Source organism: Xenopus laevis, chromosome 1L (genome assembly GCF_017654675.1).
Source record: "Xenopus laevis strain J_2021 chromosome 1L, Xenopus_laevis_v10.1, whole genome shotgun sequence".
Classification (NCBI taxonomy): Eukaryota; Metazoa; Chordata; class Amphibia; order Anura; family Pipidae; genus Xenopus; species Xenopus laevis.
The window spans coordinates 35,588,089-35,608,000 of NC_054371.1; the positions used below are offsets into that span (position 1 = coordinate 35,588,089).

Sequence of the window (19,912 nt, forward strand, 5' to 3'; positions counted from 1 at the left end):
AGCAGTGTAAAATAATGGCAGTGAATCTGGTGTTCGCATGGAGTAAAATAAAACACACCCTGATAAATTGTTCATTTACAGCTTTTTACACCATTTTTTGCGAATTTCTTTTACACAGCATAATAAATAGGCCCCTTAGTATTTAAGCTGACGCTAGTTTGTATAGCTACATGCCTGGAGATATTGTTATTTGTTACTGTAGTTATTGATAGATATTGTTAAGCCCTGGCTGCTTAATGCCTAAAGCTTTAAGCAAAAAAGACACCAAAGCATTTATTTATAAAAAATTATGGTATGCTTGTTAGTGATGAGCGAATTTGGCCATAAAATTTGAGAAACTGCAAAAAAATTCACGAAATGTATTGAAATTAATAGGCTTTTTTTATTTAAGCAACTTTTTTCTCACTCCAATTGCATTAAAGTCAACGGATGTTTTTTCTCAAGTTTTTTCACACGTCAAATGCATTGTCAGTTGGAGTTTTTTTCGCACTTCAAATGCAAGTGAATAGGCATTTTCGTGCTTTTTTTCATGGCAAATCTTTGCTGCAGTTTCGCTAATAACTTTGACAACGTGGAAATGTGAAATCTCATAGCAAATTCCTGCATGGCAAAAAAAAAAATGCTCATTATTAATGCTTATCATTAGTACTGTATGTACTGAAAATGTGCATATTTAAATCAATGGAACATTTACTTATCTTGCTGGTAAAACTTTGGTTCTCCCATGCTGGTTAGGGGCCTTTTACAAAAAAATAAATAAACAAATAAAAAAAAATATATATTTTTTTTTATTTGTTTATTTATTTTTATATATATATATATATATATATATATATATATATATATATATATATATATATATATATATATATATATATATATATATAAAATTCACGAAGCCGTTTCATGAATTTATTTGCCGGTGGCGAATCGCGCAAATCCGCCCATAACTATATATATATATATATATATATATATATATATATATATATATATATATATATATATACATATATAAATATATATATATTTCTCAGTGAAGCCAAGCATTCTATTATTTTTCTTAACTTGACCTTTGGGAGCAGCGATTCATTGGAGTGTTTCATTTGTATGACTTTTCCCCCTAATTGTACTTTTTTAGAGAAACTAGTATGGTAGGACCCATCATCAGTCAATATAAGATTGTTGTGTAAAATGTCCTAAGACCAGGGGGCACATTTACTAAGGGTCGAATATCGAGGGTTAATTAACCCTCGATATTCGACCAGGAGCTAAAATCGTTCGACTTCGAATATCGAAGTCGAACGATTTAGCGCTAATACTTCGATCGAACGATCGAACGATTATTCGTTCGATCGAACGATTAAATTCTTCGAATGGAACGATTCGAAGGATTTTAATTCACCGATCGAACGAATATCCTTCGATCCAAAAAACATAGGCAAGCCTATGGGGACCTTCCCCATAGGCTAACATTGAGTTCGGTAGCTTTTAGCTGCCGAACTAGGGGGTCGAAGTTTTTCTTAAAGAGACAGTACTTTGATTATCGAACGATCGAATAGTCGAACGATTTTTAGTTCGAATCGTTCGATTCGAAGTCGAAGTCGTAGTCGAAGGTCGAACTAGCCCATTCGATGGTCGAAGTAGCCAAAAAAACACTTCGAAATTCAAAGTTTTTTTTATTCGAATCCTTCACTCGAGCTTTGTAAATGTGCCCCCATATGTTATAACTGTTAAAATAAAAGTTAGCCCTACTAATAGAAAGGGCATAGTTTCCCTATAATTGAAAGCTCTCACTATATTTTTGTTGCTTGCTGGAAACATGAGACTATTTTAAGCGATCCCGCTTCATTATATGAGATAGTGCTAGCAGCTCATTGATGATACAGATTCTGAAATAAAAAGCATAAGGAGGAATGAAAAGGTCATAGATGAAGGTCAAAAACACATATAGGGAGGTCTTGCATATGAGCCGAAATGGAATAGTTCCACTGGCTTTCTGAAATCCTTTCACGGTTAAAAGGCTACCCGGCTTTCCAAGATTTTTAAAAATCCAATATAAAGTCATTTTATTATCTTGGTTCTGTATAAACTTTAGTATAATAAGAAAGTTTCACTTTATATTTTACACAAAAATATATTGTTTGCTTTGCCGGTTGATTTGTGTTCTTCACTCCTTATACGGTACATTTACACACAGAACTATTTCAGGCTTTTTTTTTTATCTCATGCCCTTAATCTCAGTGAGAACATTTCCACAAATGGCACTTGTTTACTTTTGATAAACAAATTCCAGATCATCCATCACTCTTCCGAGTTGAAAAGCCTGACATTATAGCTGCATTAATTTTATTTATTAACAAGAGTGCAGATATCCCACAGTCTGTAATTAGAATCTTACTGCAGTGCCTTTCAAAATTACAGCAAAGTCCAGGCATCTGTACATGTGAAGAATTCAATGTAGAAATCCAAGCACCAAGATAATTATGTATGCAAACATTTGGCATTGCTCTTTTTATTGTAAAAATACATTTGCATACTGACTGGGTGGACAAGGAAAGGGGAATCATCCAAAAAGAAGGTAAATATTAGAACAGAATTTAAGTTATCTGATGTACCATTAAAAGCAAACGGATGTCAATAACACTTTGTTCAAATTTTGCAAAGGCTAGTCATAAAGAAAAACAATAGTTTATTCTCTGTGTGAATCAATTATTTAAGTCCTTATTACCCAATGTTTTGAAGTGAAATATATATGATTTTCCAACAGCCTTCTTTTGCTTTGGGTGTACTTCCATTCCCACTGCTATTATAGACACTTTTTCACCCTACTATAACTACAATGCCACTGCCTCAGTCCCTAACTATTAGCATATTATCCAACTACTATAGGCACCATCTCTCCCTACTATACCTGCTATCACACAGTCACACTCCCTTCCCAGAGACTATTATCCCACTGTTACTACAGGCACCATCTCTCCCTACTATACCTGCTATCCCACAGTCACACTCCCTTCCGGAGACTATTATCCCACTGTTACTATAGGCACCATCTCTCCCTACTATACCTGCTATCCCACAGTCACACTCCCTTCCCAGAGACTATTATCCCACTGTTACTATAGGCACCATCGTTCCCTACTATACCTGCTATCCCACAGTCACACTCCCTTCCCAGAGACTATTATCCCACTGTTACTATAGGCACCATCTCTCCCTACTATACCTGCTATCCCACAGTCACACTCCCTTCCCAGAGACTATTATCCCACTGTTACTATAGGCACCATCGTTCCCTACTATACCTGCTATCCCACAGTCACACTCCCTTCCCAGAGACTATTATCCCACTGTTACTATAGGCACCATCTCTCCCTACTATACCTGCTATCCCACAGTCACACTCCCTTCCCAGAGACTATTATCCCACTGTTACTATAGGCATCATCTCTCCCTACTATACCTGCTATCTCACAGCCACATTCCCTTCCCAGAGTCTATAATCCCTACTGCTACTAAAGGCACCATCTCTCCCTTCTATACCTGCTATCCCACAGCCACAGTTTCTTCCCAGAGACTATTATACCCACTGTTACTATAGGCACCATCTCTCCCTACTATACCTGCTATCCCACAGTCACACTCCCTTCCCAGAGACTATTATCCACTGTTACTATAGGCACCATCTCTCCCTACTATACCTGCTATCCCACAGTCACATTCCCTTCCCAGAGACTATTATCCCACTGTTACTATAGGCATCATCTCTCCCTACTATACCTGCTATCCCACAGTCACATTCCCTTCCCAGAGACTATTATCCCACTGTTACTATAGGCATCATCTCTCCCTACTATACCTGCTATCCCACAGTCACACTCCCTTCCCAGAGACTATTATCCACTGTTACTATAGACACCATCTCTCCCTACTATACCTGCTATCCCACAGCCACAGTTTCTTCCCAGAGACTATTATACCCACTGTTACTATAGGCACCATCTCTCCCTACTATACCTGCTATCCCACAGTCACACTCCCTTCCCAGAGACTATTATCCACTGTTACTATAGGCACCATCTCTCCCTACTATACCTTCTATCCCACAGTCACATTCCCTTCCCAGAGACTATTATCCCACTGTTACTATAGGCATCATCTCTCCCTACTATACCTGCTATCCCACAGTCACACTCCCTTCCCAGAGACTATTATCCACTGTTACTATAGACACCATCTCTCTCTACTATACCTGCTATCCCACAGTCACACTCCCTTCCCAGAGACTATTATCCCACTGTTACTATAGGCACCGTCTCTCCCTACTACACCTGCTATCTGACAGAGTCTTCCCACAGGCTGTCAACACAACAGCACAATGTGTCACATAATAAATTTGTGCGACAAAAGCTGTAATTTTCATTTGTTTATTTAAATGCATTGATATTGTGGACAAGGAGAGCGTTCTAATCTTAATAGCTTCATAAAATTTGCTCCATCTGTAACTATGCATATGTGTTCTGTTGTAGTCTAGGATATAGGTAGTATATGCCAAGACAAATGTACTATAATGTTCACATTCCTGCATGGGGTATGTGATTTATATTCATGAATAGCTTTCAGTTGCTGTATTTAGAAATCTGTGAAATAAACAGTTTAGATAAATGCTGCTAAATCAAAGTTACAAACCCACTCACGCCAAGATGTCCAGTCTGATATTCATTGTCCAATTTGCTAGCCTATTCCATATTCAATGAAGCAGATATTGCATTCATTTCATCCCCAGTCTGCTGCCCTAACCCTTCTTGTTGCAGGCAAAGCAATTTCTCCTTTGATCATTGACCAGTTAGATAAATCACATGATCAAAGGTCCTCTCTTTATATCTTCCTCCAAGTTGGTAGCAAAATTGATTGGAGTACAGAAATGAATCCTGGATGTTATTGGCTTAACAGTCAATACATCCTCCCAGATGTCAGAAACACCTCTGCTCATGGGACTGAATGGATTTGCTGATATATTTCTCTGCATTTAGCTTTCATTTATAGTCTGAACACACTGCTAAGTGCTTATTTTCACTCTCCAAACCCCAGTTGTTGCCTTCCTAAATTCTAAATAGGCCCATTAACTTTCAGTATATCAACACAGAGAAGCAGCCTATAGTTTTTATCCTGTATTGGATCTCCAGTCCACCATACTTGTGTATCATGCAGTTTTCTTGGAATACAAGTCTCACTTCAAGCAGACATGATAATTTCACCGTTAGAATAGGCATTGAGTATATCACAGGATCTTTGTGGATCCATGTAATTAATGCAAGTTTTAAAGATCGTTACTTGAAATTCAAATTATATATTGTTTTCCAGTTTTCCATGTTTCATCCCCAATAAATTTCTTCTTATGGACATCATTAGTGATGGGCGAATTTATTCAGCAGGCGCGAATTTGCGCGATTTGCCTCCAGTCAAGCTCTATTCCTTTATCATTGCGCATAACCGAATGAACTTTCAAAAAAAGTAAAACCCTTTTGTGGGAATGTAATATGTTTCGCTAGTGCAAAAAACCTGTGCAAAGACGCTTGCGAACATTAGAGACCAGGTTTGCGTCCTTTTTGACTGATTTAAGATCTCAATGGCTGCATGGCAAAGTTTGCGAACATTTGCAGTGCATGTAATTCATTTTTGCAAGCGCAAAGTGTTCTTAGCGACAAAATATTTAACGAAACTCCAAAGCAGGTGTTAACACTAAACCATTGCTTAGCGCTAATATGCAATGTAATATTCGCCAGCAGTGGTGTAACTACCGGGGGAGCAGGGGGTGCGATTGGGCCAGGGCCTCAGGGCCCCCCCGGCAGCTCCCCTCTAGTTATTTTTCTGTTCGCCAGCGACTGATTATAAATTGCAAGTAGCGCTAAACATTCTCAAAGGTGCCGTTTTAAATAATGATTGACACTTTTAATTACATTCCCCCCTTTGTGTTGTCACAGGGGATTGTCCGCCAGAAACTAAAAAAATATTTTTAATTCTATATTCAATTCGCTCAATACAATGTTTTTACTTGCAGTCAAAAGTTGATTCTTTTGAATACACTTTACTACCTGAAGGAAATACTTGTGCTTCTGGTATCTGATGTAATTACACTGGAAACAAATAAAAAATAGGCCTGACTTTGGTCTGAATTTGTACTCCTTTAGTAAAAGAGCCTTGCAATTTCGCATGCAAAAGTTTTGCCTTGAGACAATAGAAAACAAAATTGAAAATACACGTTTACTGTGTAAATCACATTTGGAGGATATACAGTGCACTGTGGCATTCAAGCTGCTTCAATGAGACATGCAATGTTTATTGGCAACTGTATTCTTCTAAACCCTGGGATTAAAATGGTTTAGTTTAAAGCCTTGACCTCAGTGAACCAAGATTAGAGGTATAATATTGAACTTAATATGCATTTTTCTTTCAGTCCATCCAAGCATCATATTTTTAAATCAATAATAAATCAGCTCTATACTTATATATGCATACCCTCCACCACTTATTAGTGATGTATCGGATACCACTCTTGCATAGCGCAGAAATTCCAGACTGGGATTGTTAAGATTTATAACATACTTTGGAAATAATTTTGCACTCAAAATATATATTTTTGTTCCAGCGAGAACACTTTAATTGCTGGGAAATTATGTCCCTAGCCTTTATTTACAGTAAATGTGTTTGTTGTGTAAGTCTTATAAATTAAGTTAATTGGCTGCAGACTATGGTATCAGGAGCTGTAGATAAGAAACCTTTCCTTCTATTTAAACAAAGTTAATAGGACAGCTTTCCTTTCCTTTGCACCCATAGCTTTCATCCAGGCATTGGAAACAGAAACCCAACTGTAGGACTCATTTACTAGAGGAAGGGAGGCAATACAGGAGTCCGAAGGGACACAAAATTGTGCCTTAGGACATTTCCATGAAAAACTTGATAGGTGCACTTTGCTAGATTAAGTCCAATTCAAAGAGTAGGGAACAACTCACATAGTGCAAGGGAGCCTTATACTTAAAGGGCATGTAAAGTCTAAAACAGAATAAGGCTAGAAATGTTGTATTTTGTATACTAAATATAAACATGAACTTACTGCACCACAAGCCTAATCAAACGAATAATTTATGCTTTCAAAGTTGTTTACAGGGGGTCATCATCTTGTAACTTTGTTAAACATCTTTGCAAGACTAAGACTGTGCACATGCTCAGTGTGGTCTGGGCTGCTTAGGGATCGTCATAAACAAAACTGCTTGAGTTCTGCATGGCTGGGAAGTAAGTATGATTGTTTCCCTGCTCAGCAGTTAGGGACTGTCTGACAATTCCTATCCACAGCAGTAAATGAAGGGAGAATTTCACTGCATACAGTCAGGTTTCTTATAAAAACGGTACACATTTTTTAATGAAAGTATATTGGAGATAGGTTTCTTTTTCATTAAGAAAGTTAAAATGGGATTTTATTTTTTTGCCTTTACATGCGCTTTAAAGATGGTATAGTACTCCCAAGCTTGCGTGTTCTGAATAATGTGCAAGTTAAGTGGACGCCCATTTGCAGTACACTTCCCTGCCCCTAAACTGAGTAAGACACAATGTTTACACTCCATTTCCAAACTGCTAAAGTGAATTAACTTTTTAAAGCCATAACTCTGCTATTCGGAAGAAATGAAGGGCAGGGATGAGGGCAAGTCTGCAACAGCACCATACCCACTGTATAAGGCATTCATTTTTATTTCCCATCTCTAAAACAAATGGGAACAGGTTTCTGTAGTTAAAGTAAGGCCTGTCCTGCTGGTTAGTTACAAATTGGTTTAGGGTTCATTTTCTACTCTGCTTTTACAGTACAGGTATGGCATTCATTATCCAGAAAGTTCCGAATTACGAGAAGTATGTCACCCATAGATTCCATTTTATTCAAACAAAAAAAAATTACTTTTTCTCTGTAATATTAAAACTCAAATATAGGGGGTCATTTATTAAACCTCACACGTATCTGTTTTTAAAGGGGAAAACTCAAATAAAAAATAAATAAATGTTTAAATGATTTTCTAGTATGAAGATTAAATTACAGAATTATCTATTTTATGGGAAAGCACCAGGTCCCGAGTATTCTGTATAGGATTGAGATCCGACACCAATAGATGTTATGAGATTAAAAAAGCAGTTAATTTAAAGCCTTTGAAATCACTTGCATTTTTGATTAATTATGATTAAGTGTATATAATATGTAATATAAAATGAATTACAATTCTTGAATTATTACATTCATAACTGACAGCAACTGCAATTATAACACAACTTCAGATAGAACAATGCACAACGAGTAACACAATATTACTAGAGCAGAGCAGGATCTGTTCAGTCAAACCCTCCCATTCTAACAATGGAAACACTAATATTTTGCTTTGCTTGAAATGGATTTCAAGAATGTATCCAAGTGCACAGCCCTAAGAGCTATTTTTTATTTATCTTACCTGCACACACAGAGTCTACTGTTCTGCAGGCAGGAGAAAGCAGTGGGGAATGTCTTTATCAATTAATCAGTGTTCTCACCACACAGCATGCCCAGTATGGTACACACCACACTATGAAGGGGAATGACTGGCAGAAAAAGAAATTGTAGCAAAGTTTAAAATTCACAAAATGCCTAGAGTATAGAAATCATGTTGGTTTTAAGCAGAAAACATAGACAGGTTTCAGGACTAAATGCAACAGGGTTTATTTATTTATTTTTTGCATGAGCAGCATCTACTGAGTGTCCAGAAGGTGTAATTGCGTCGCCGTTCTTTATTGCATATCTGTAATGCTCTCTGCGAGGCAATCAACATGTACATTCAAACTGGGGAAGATTTCCATCCGGGTGCTAAAATCTATAAAGAGAACAATTAGGAACAAAGTAACCATTGCTCTGGTTGCCAAGAGGTAGTAGAAGCAAATGTTCATCAACTTGTGCTGCTAATAAATGTGGGGACATTATACACTTAATTGTTTTTCAACATCACTGGGAAATTGTGCTACTTATTTCCCTCAGTGGCAAATCAATCCAAACCTGGCAACACTGATATTTCCTTAGTTTATTGCCTTACTACATTGTACCTCAGACACAGCCACCACAGCAAATGCAGATCTCTGTGCATGAGCAAATTCTCAAGCAACTGTTGGCCACTGGAGTAGGTCTTTGTGTCCCAGTGCTGTTCTTGCTCTACAGGATAAGTGTATGCATTGTCTACACAAAGGCTTTAGATAATTGAGGCTAAGAGGGTTATTTATCAATGTGCATATAGTTTTAAGACAATTTGAATTTTTTGCGCTAAAAATAATACATTTGAATAATGATTAAAGATCTTTTTAGCAAAATATAAAAGTCTGAAAAACTCTAAGCAAGCAGGAGAGACTTAGTTAAATGAATATGACTTTATGATGTGGATTTCTTCAAATCACTTGCAACTGAATGCACATTCTAAAATTAAGGGGCCCATTTACTTAGCTCGAGTGAAGGAATAGAATAAAAAAAACTTCGAATTTCGAATGTTTTTTTTGGCTACTTCGACAATCGAATTGGCTACTTCGACCTTCCACTACGACTTCGACTTTGAATCGAACGATTCGAACTAAAAATCGTTCGACCCAGTGTTGGACTGGGACACCAGGGGTCCACCCGAAAACCATTGACCAGGGGCCCACCAATTAATCTTAGACCAGGGGCCCACTCTCAGTACTATTATTCTTCCTCTCCTCACTCAACCTCTATTCTCCTATTCTCTTTACTTTACATACTATAATCTATTCTTCCATCTATTTAGTCTCTTTGTTCTAATAGAAATATGGAATGACCATGAAATAGACCAAATGTTTAGCAGCATGAGGGCCCACTGACACCTTGGCCCACCAGGAGTTTTCCTGGTATCCCTGTGGGCCTGTCCGACACTGATTCGACCAGTCGATAGTCGAAGTACTGTCTCTTTAAAAAAAAACTTCAACCCCCTAGTTCGCCACCTAAAAGCTACCGAAGTCAATGTTAGCCTATGGGGAAGGTCCCCATAGGCTTTGCAATCTTTTTTTGGTCGAAGAAAAATCGTTCGATCGATGGATTAAAATCCTTCAATTCTAAGGATTTGATTGTTCGATCAAACGATTTTTCGTTCGATCGTTCTATCAAACGAATTGCGGTAAATCCTTCGACTTCAATATTCGAAGTCGAAGGATTTACATTCGGCAGTCAAATATCGAGGGTTAATTAACCCTCCATATTCGACCATAAGTAAATCTGCCCCTAAGCATAGGGTATATTGAAGAAAAATACTTAAGTTTTGCTATCATCTATCTATCTATCTATCTATCTATCTATCTATCTATCTATCTATCTAACTATTATCTATCTATCTATCTATCTAACTATCATCTATCTATCTATCTCTCTATCTATCTATCTCTCTATATATCTATCTATCTATCTAACTATCATCTATCTATCTATCTATCTATCTATCTATCTAACTATCATCTATCTATCTATCTATCTAACTATCATCTATCTATCTATCTATCTATCTATCTATCTATCTATCTATCTATCTATCTAACTATCATCTATCTATCTATCTATCTATCTATCTATCTCTATCTATCTATCTATCTATCTATCTATCTATCTAACTATCATCTATCTATCTATCTATCTATCTATCTATCTATCTATCTATCTATCTAACTATCATCTATCTATCTATCTATCTATCTATCTATCTATCTATCTATCTATCTAGCATCTATCTATCTATCTATCTATCTATCTATCTATCTATCTATCTATCTATCTATCTGTCTATCTATTATCTATCTGTCTATCTATCTATCTATCTATCTATCTATCCACGGCCTGCAAAAGTGATTTCTATCAAGGTATTCCAGAGCTCCTTACCATATATATCCGAATTGCAATAAAAGGACAAGGTATTTTTTGTCCTAATATGCTTTTAAATTGCAGCTGATGTGCCTTGTCTGGTGAGTTTAGCAAATCATTTCTACCAAGTGATTTACAAAGTGGTTTTCATCCACTTTAAAAAGATGATGGTCATTAAACTACCCCACTGGCTCCTTAGCGATAAGAAAAATATATGCTGAATAGCTGGCATCTTCTGTTTGCACTTGGTTGTCTTTAGTTTACAGGTCTATATCATATGTATTAGTGATGTGCGGGCCGGTGGAAAAACGGGTTTACCTGCGGGTCGGGCGGGTTCAGGCTGACTTTGCACCCCCTTTTGTGGGTAGTGGGCAGGTAAGGGTTGAGCTCTTCTTCTTGCCACCTTGCACTGCTGGCTTCTGACTTCCGACTTTATAGAGCGCCGGATCGCCCCACCCCTTTTGTGACATCATCGGTGGGACAGGTTTATAGATGGAAGCCAGAAGTCGGGTGTGGGTGGAGGGAGGATAGGTTAGGGTTGGTATGGGTCGCATTTTACCTGACCGGCACATCACTAATATGTATGTACAGTATCAGCGACAGATGCTCAATACACATACTTGATTTAGCATAAATAATATATTTTACTTAAAAAGTAGATTTGACCCTTTCTGATTCCGTGAGGACGTAAAGACTAGTATGCCTGATTGTTAGATCTTCCTTTATCCAGAAAGCTCTGAATTAGGGAAAGGCTGCCTCCCATAGACTCCATTTTATCCAACTAATCCAAATTTTTTAAAAATGATTTCCTTTTTCTTTGTAATAATAAAACAGTACCTTGTACTTGATCTCAACTAAGATATAATTAATCCTGATCGGAGCCAAGTCTGTTGGGTTTTTTTAATGTTTACATGATTTTCTATTAGACTTAAGGTATGAAGATCCAAATTATGTAAAGATCCATTATCCAGAAAACCATAGGTCCTGGGCATTCTGGATAACAGGTCCCATACCTGTGTTATTATGGCATATTATTGCATAAATTTGCATTCCAAAACCATTGATTTTATATTAATATATACATCATTATTTTACTACCTTAGCAAAAAACTTTTTGGAAAAAAAACCCTTACTTTTAACTGTTAAAGATATGCATGTTTTTACCATCAGCAGGGCAACTAAAGGAAACCCATTGTTTTGGAGCATATTACTTTGTTCCGTTCTCTTATAAGCCCATTGGAACAAAACTCAAACGTTCCTTTCATAATCTTCTATCAACATCCCTCATAAATAAATCTCTCTAAATTGTTCTCTCTTCATCCACAGGAAGTTAATTGAAACTCACTTTTTGAAATTTACAGGCAGGGTTCCATTCCATGCTTATTAGACATACTTGTATACTATGGTGAAGCAAGCCTATGAGATGTGCAAATTTAAACAAGAGATCAGGAACGGAAAATTACAAAATAAAATGTGCTGACAAAGAGGTCTAAACCTCAGCATCTTAACAATTCATCTTAAATGAATATTAAGATTATTAGCTAGTTATGATTCATAAATAACTTGTATTTAAGTCCCTTGGCCCTTTTTTCCTGCTTGGTATGACATATTTTAGCAGCTGGGTTTATTTCCTGTAGTCACAGAATATTAGTGCTACTTCCCTCCATATACATATGAAATCAGACAGTTTTAAAGTAAGTAAAAACTCTGTGATTCTTTCTAGTACATTATTTAAGAAGGATTAAATGTCTCATAAAGTTTCCCTTAATCAACATGAAAAGATAAAGAATGAGGGGTTTAAGCTTTAAAGGGCAAGTCAACCCCAAAATAAAAATGTACCCAATAAAAGAAAACATCATTCTAAGCAACTTTGCAATACACATTAACTTTAAATTTTTTTATGGTTTTTAAGTTATTTGGCTATGGTTCATTATGCCATGTTTCATGGAATGCTTCCTGGAATATATAACCTCGTTTAAAATATGGGGCAGGAACCAGTCATTAAAATGTATTGGAGTAGATGGAGTATTTCAAGGATTTTATTTAGGTACACTACAATACAACAAAATAAAAAAGGTATAAGTACCCAAATCCATGGGCATGGAGTTGTTAACAGTGGGATTGTCAAAATGTGCAGTTATGTGTCATGTACAATGACCCCTCGCTGAAACTGGGGAGAAATTGTGGGATGTTTCCCACTGTGAGCTGATCATATGGAAAAGGCTTGCATCTAGTCACCCTGGATCAGTCTGCCATCCAACCCATAGATGTAGCGTAATGCTCTGGTAAGTTTTAGTGAGGGTATATCTCCTAACTTATGAGCACAAGGGTGCTGATGCTGGTTAGCTCTGGGATTCCTGGAGAAGGATGTTCGTAGCCTGCAATTACTTTTAGGAACCAATCTTCCTAGCAGACTTTTTCAGTTATATTAATAGATCATAGATTAAGTATCCTGTTGATAAGAAACAAGTTAGGCTGTGTCCTAGTGCTCCTCAATAAATAAATACTTTTTAACTGAAAAAGTCTGCTTGGAAGATTGGTTCCTAGAAGTGCCTGCTCATTTTCTACAAATGGTTATCCACTCCCTCAGCTGAAGGATCAGAGCAGTGCACCTGGACCTCTTCCCTAAACTGGTGAGTGTTTTTCACTTTTGAAACCTGGAAAGATATACTGCCTCTGCCCATCGGTGTTTATGATTCTAAACCTGCAATTACTTGTCCACCTCAAGTGACTGCAAAAAGTGCCTGGCATGTCAAGAGTCACATCCAAGGCAAACATGCTGAAATTGGTGCCTACTGTTGATATATAGAGTTTTCAAATAACTTTTGTAGTGTTTTTCATAATTGAGCGGTGCACCTTGTCAACATAATGAGATAGTGGGGTATAAAATGTCTGTACATCTTATATCACAGAAGCCCATGCACAATATAAGCAGCAGAAATGTTTCGGCACTCTTCGGGGGTTATTTATCAAATTTATCAGTATTTCTAAATCCGAGCAACTCCGAATTCCCGAATGGACCTTATTTATCATTCAAAAAAATAGGTTCGGGCAAACTTCGGACCTTTGCCTGAAAAGTCTGAAGTTTTCCGACTTTTCCGCAAAAAACACAAATTTTTGGAGTTTTCCCCTAAATTATCGGATTTTTGAACTGACAGCAAAGCAGACACTGGGACCTTCCCCACTGACTAATACAGGACCGTGAGAGCTTTGAGATGCCAGGTTTTTTGGATTTGAAGTTTTCCCACCATCAGACTTTAATAAATACCAAAAAATTCTGATTTTTTTTAAGGTCTGAAAAATCAAAATTTTTAGTATTTCGGGAATTCAAAGCTTAATAAATAACCCTCTGCATGTAACTGTAAATCACATTTGATGCATCTTTTTCTATTGTACTGATCTCATAAACAGTTGGGTATTTTTTGTAGTCACTCCATCTAAAATCTTCTTGCTTTCCATGACATATTTTCTAATGATTCCTTCATGGCTTTCAAATGTTTATGGTGCACAAAGAACATTTAGTACAGTATATACCTTTATTTCCCTTGTTTATTTTTTCTTAACCCCAAAATTTAATTTTGACATATCCCTTAAACTTTTTTATGAGACAAGGTTGTGGCCTAATGTTAATGCATTTTAATCAAGAGAGCATAAAGTGTCTATAGTAATAGCATGTTGGAATAAATGATTTTGTAAACATGATGAGATAACTAAATAAAACACCTCCTACTGTGCTTCATAAGGATTTTTAAGGTTTCAGAGAACACCCTTGAATTTACAGGGTCGAGTGATTTTCTAACAGAGCTCCAGAGACATTTGTCCTTGGCTTTGTATGAAATCATTTATTTACTAAGAACATTAAGAAAGAAGCATAGTAACTATATTTGCATTTATGTTGTCAGTGCTTGATATGTTGCAAAATGAATTAATTTCAAAAAGGAAAACAATTATTAAATGGGAGCATTGTTCTCATGTATATTATGTTCACAGAACTTGGTGACTTTAAGTGGTAGATTTATCAAGGATCAAATTGAAAATTTGAATTAGAAATTCTAATTTACGAGTTTTTTATGGTCAAAACTGTCAAATTCGACTAGGGAGTTAATCAATTTTGATTTGAGTTTTTCAAAAAATTTGTATTCGATTTCCAAGATTTATTATACTGGCCTTTTAAGAACTCAGATTAGACTATTTGCCATCTAAAACCTGCTGACTTGCTGTTTGAGTCCAGGGATCAATTTGGAGTTGTTTGCAGCCTTCCTGAAATTCAAGTTTTTTTTGGAGAAAAAAAAGTTTACATTTTTAAAATTCAAGTCAAATAAGATTCAAATTCGATTTGAGTTTTTGGGTCAATCCTATTCACCTGAGTGTAAAAAAATTTATTTTTACAATAAATTTCGATTGGTCATATTTTGAGTTCATGGGAGTTTATGGGAGTTTTAAAAAACTCACATGAATTTGAAATTCGACCCTTGATAAATGAGCCTCTAAAGATTCCTCTAAGTTACAGTAAGGGGCAGATTTATCAAGGGTCGAATTGAATTAAATTGAATTTAATTTCAAGGTAATTTTAGTGTACTTCGACTCGGGAATAGTCTAAATTCGAATTGAATTCGAAAAAAATAAGAAAATTATCATGTAATGTCTCTTTAAAAATTCAACTTTTTATTTGCCATCTTACACCTGACAAATTGCTGTTTTAGCCTATGGGGGACCTCCAAGAACCAATTTGGAGTCATTTGGTGGCCTTTGAAAAATCAAAGTTTTTTTTTGTGAAAAAATTCAAATCGTATTTGATCGAATACGATCCGAATTTGGTTCGAATGATTAAATACAGACGTCACCCGAAGTTTAAAAATGTGATTTTTTTTTTTGTGTGATAAATTTTGGTTGGTCTTTCTTTATCCGAATTTCAAGGTGATAGGAGTTTAAAATAACTCCCATCAACTTGAAATTCAACCCTTAATAAATCTGCCCCTAGGTGTAGGTAATTAGTTATATTCATGGGAACTTGTTAATGATAACAGTATAGTCTGCATCTTTAAATGTTAGAATTCCAAGGATGCCAATGCCAAGGATGATTATTTAAAGGGCATATCACTTTATTTACCTCTTCTGAAGCAGTTATTTCTATACAATTATTATGCAGCCAATGGAAGCTTTAATAGTTCTGGCTATACCTTTAGTAGAGCTAAGTAACCCATATGTGCTTCACTGGTAAGGCAAACTAAGCAAATGCTATGGAAATTATTTGTTTTATCTAAAGCTTCTAAAGAGGGAAAACTTCCGGCAGTGACTGAAACTCTGCACTCACTCACACAATGCAGTAAATTACACGACATGCTGGCTAAATTACTCAGCATGCTGGGAAAAATTAATAGTGCTAGACAGTTCATTTATGCATGAGCTCAGATGTCTATTCCATTAACCAGAGTATCTTTCTTTTAATTAACTCTAGGATTTTAATTTTAGTATATCAAATACAGTCTGAAAAAGATTGATGCTACAGTAATTTTTTTTTCTCTCCCGTGTAGCATTTTTTCCTTTTCTCCCCCTAGATTTGTAAATTTCTAGTTGCTAACTAATGGAATATGTATCTGGAAATGCTAAAGGTTGAAGAACCCACTAACCTACTTAATTTCTATCTAAGTTATAGGTTGACTTTCTGCTGAGAATGTATCTTGACATGGCATCATTACATCATGTCGTGGGGGCTTGCAGGCATTTTTGCTTTGCCTACTGCCAGGTTATGACCCACTGGTAGAACAATACTCTGCATACAATAGCTGACAGTTACAAGAAAACAAAGGCAATTCAACTGAAAAATGTTTAAATATATATGAAGATATGCCCCTTCTTTTAAAAAAAAGCAGTCTTAAAGGAGAAGGAAAGCTACGGGGGCATTTTATTGCCAATAGATTAGCTGCAATAGTGCAAGCTAGAATGCTATATTTATTCTGTAGAATGTTTTACCATACCTGAGTAAAAAGCTCTAGAAACTCTCTGTTTGTTTAGAATAGGAGCTGCAGTATTAATGTGGTGTGACATCACTTCCTGCCTGAGTCTCTCCCTGCTCTGGGCTCAGATTACAGTAGAGAAGGGAGGGGGGTGGGGGAGAGGAGCAAACTGAGCATGCTCTTGCCCAGGGCAATTAGGTTTAAGCTGAAGGCAGGAAGTCTGATACAGAAGCCCATGTGTACACAATAGAAGGAAAGAAATGCAGTATTTCTTTTGACAGGGGACTCAGAGTAACATTATTTTGGGGGTTTACTGGTATATTTAGATGGACCTTTCTGATAAAGCTTACTTAGTTTTAACCTTTCCTTCTCCTTTAACTGCAGAGTTAAATTTCTATCTAGAGTAATGTGATACATTTGCATGCTTTGGAATGAAAGCACAACCATTTTATTACATTTTTTTAATGTAGGGGTTCTAAATAGTTTACTCAATCAATAAACAGGTTACAGATGTATGAAAACATTGCTGTATCATTTATTAAGACAATCTTTCATAAATATATATATAGTAGCCATTCTTTTACCCCAAATCTCACCCTAATGAACTTTAATTTTTTGATTTGTAGAATTTAATTTTCACACTTCACACTAGGATCCTCCAATATCTATATAATAATGTATCCTCAATATATTACTTTTGTAGCAACAGTGGGTGTATTATAAATATTATAAACATATCAGGGTCATGTGACAATGCTATGCAATTATAATTGAGAACGGTTCAGAAGAATAGGAATAGAGTACTTTGAATAGGTGGAGTGTAAAAGAATATTTAAAAGCAAGTAAAAGGAAGAAAGAAAGAAAGTTATGGAGATGAAGGCATTTATCTATGGGAGGATGTCATAAAAAAAAGAAACTGCAGTAGACAGTTTGTAGATCATTGTAAAGCAAGAACAGGTATGTTGGAGTAAGATTGTGGAATGTTTTTAATTTGTTAGCGTTGTAAATTCAAGGCTGGAAAATCAAGGAGCCAGTGGAATAAGTTAGAGAGTGGGAAGGTGGAAGGCTGACAAGTAAATGAGGAATCATTTACTTACCATAGGAAAGATTATAGGTAAAGCAGAAAGCCAAGATAATAAGGGGTTGCAAAAGTTATATGATATATAAAGGATATGAACACAGTTCTGCAGGGTGGAAGGATCTTGTTTTATACAGTTGCATAAATAAAGAAATCAACAGTGAATTAGACTGAAAAAGAATATACAACTGTTTTCCAGATAAGGAACCATTCCATAATTTGGATAAGCATACATTTATGAGCCAATTTAAGGTTGCTTGTGCATTTAGGTTTTTGAAATGTACCTAAACGTTTTTCTTTCTTTCAAAAACCCATATGGGTAAAATAATGAAGATTGCCAAGTTTTTTCTGCACAAAATTCCATTTAGAGTTTCCTTAAAGGTTGCGTGTGCATGCTTCATTTTAAATTGTCCCCATCTACTAAAAATAATTTAAACATTAAACACAATATTGCCACCAGTATGAATTCATACAGCTTAGTTATGATCAAGTACAAGGTACTGTTTTATTATTATAGAGGTAAAAGGCAATACTTTTTTTTTTAATTTTAATTATTTGATTAAAATGCACTTTATGGAAGATGGGCTTTCGGAACTTTTTGCATAACAAGTAGGATAACTAATTAGTAGTCAACTTTTGACAGGCATCCTTCTCTGTGTGCCGGTTCCTCACTTTTTTGTTTCCTGTGGATCCAGGGGAGTGCTGTCTCCCTAGAGGACTGAGCACCGGACAATTGCATCACAGGAAGCCTAGGGAGTGCATACGAAATTTACTTTGATCTTTAAGTCACAATGCCATCACTTCTCTCTTATTTTCAATGAAATATTTATTTTGCCTCAGCATGGTATGTGTTTATGCACCTCGTGTGTGATCACTAAGCCAGTTCCATGAAAGAACAAACTTAATATTCAAGGGTAATTTCCTTCCAAGTTTTTTCATCCATTTTTAATACATTAATTACTAAGAACTTAATTCCAGCGCAGGCTGCAGGCAAATTCTTTTGCAGAAATTCTCCAGTTCTGGGCTCATTTCGATTCCAGAAGTTGCCCTCCTAAACAAACATAACACTGTTTTTCTGTGTTCAAGGTCATTTCCTAGACTTTGATTTTTTATTATTATTTATTATCAATTTATTATTAATTTATGGAGAAATCAATCAGAAGTCCAAAATAGGAGAAATAAAGGCCTTTACCAATTGGAATTTGTTATTGGTCAACTTTATTAGTGACCTTATGGATCTGTTGAGTATGGTTGACTTTATTCCTTTTTCTTTGAATAATTGCGATTGTAGAGATTTACACTCATGTCCAAGTTTTCAGGCAACCTAATTGGACACTATATGCTATGGAATTCACTTGCCATTGGGCCCGTTTTGGTGAATTCATCCTTTTTCTTGAGAGTTTATTCTGTTATAAATTCCAAAAGCTTGTATGTACCAGCTGCATTTTAAAACAGATATAGGGTTATATAGTCCTCCCCAATTTAGGCTTATGGTCTGATTACTAATTAATTTATGATCTCATGCAGTTGGAATATAGATGCCCCCTAACAGGGTGCTGTGGGTTACAAGTTTGGAGTTAACTCTGTTTATCCTATTAACCCTATATTATTTGCAGTAAAAAAATATACCCTTGTCAAATATAAGGATATTAGAATTTTACAAGGAGTCCATATACTGTAAGATACAAGGTTGCAAGTCATGGACTTTTTTTGGGTCATGGAACTCCGAGATGACTGCTAACCTCCTCATAATTTATAACAAGTGGGTACATTGTTTCTTATAATAAAAAGATTATCTTGATATTTTACAATAGGGGGTACATTATTTCTTATAATAAACAAAATGCGATACAATTTATATCACAAAACTGTGATTATAATAGATATCACAAAGTATCATGCATTTGTTAATTATAAATAAGGAAATAGTTGGTGATGATGAAGATAATGATGATA

At 35.9% G+C, this 19,912-nt stretch overlaps 1 protein-coding gene across 2 annotated transcripts in view; it reads left to right on the top strand.

The window, feature by feature from the left end:
• Positions 1 to 19,912, top strand: part of pcdh7.L (protocadherin 7 L homeolog) — a 525,496-nt gene that overhangs the window by 450,710 nt on the left and 54,874 nt on the right. The window lies entirely within an intron of this gene.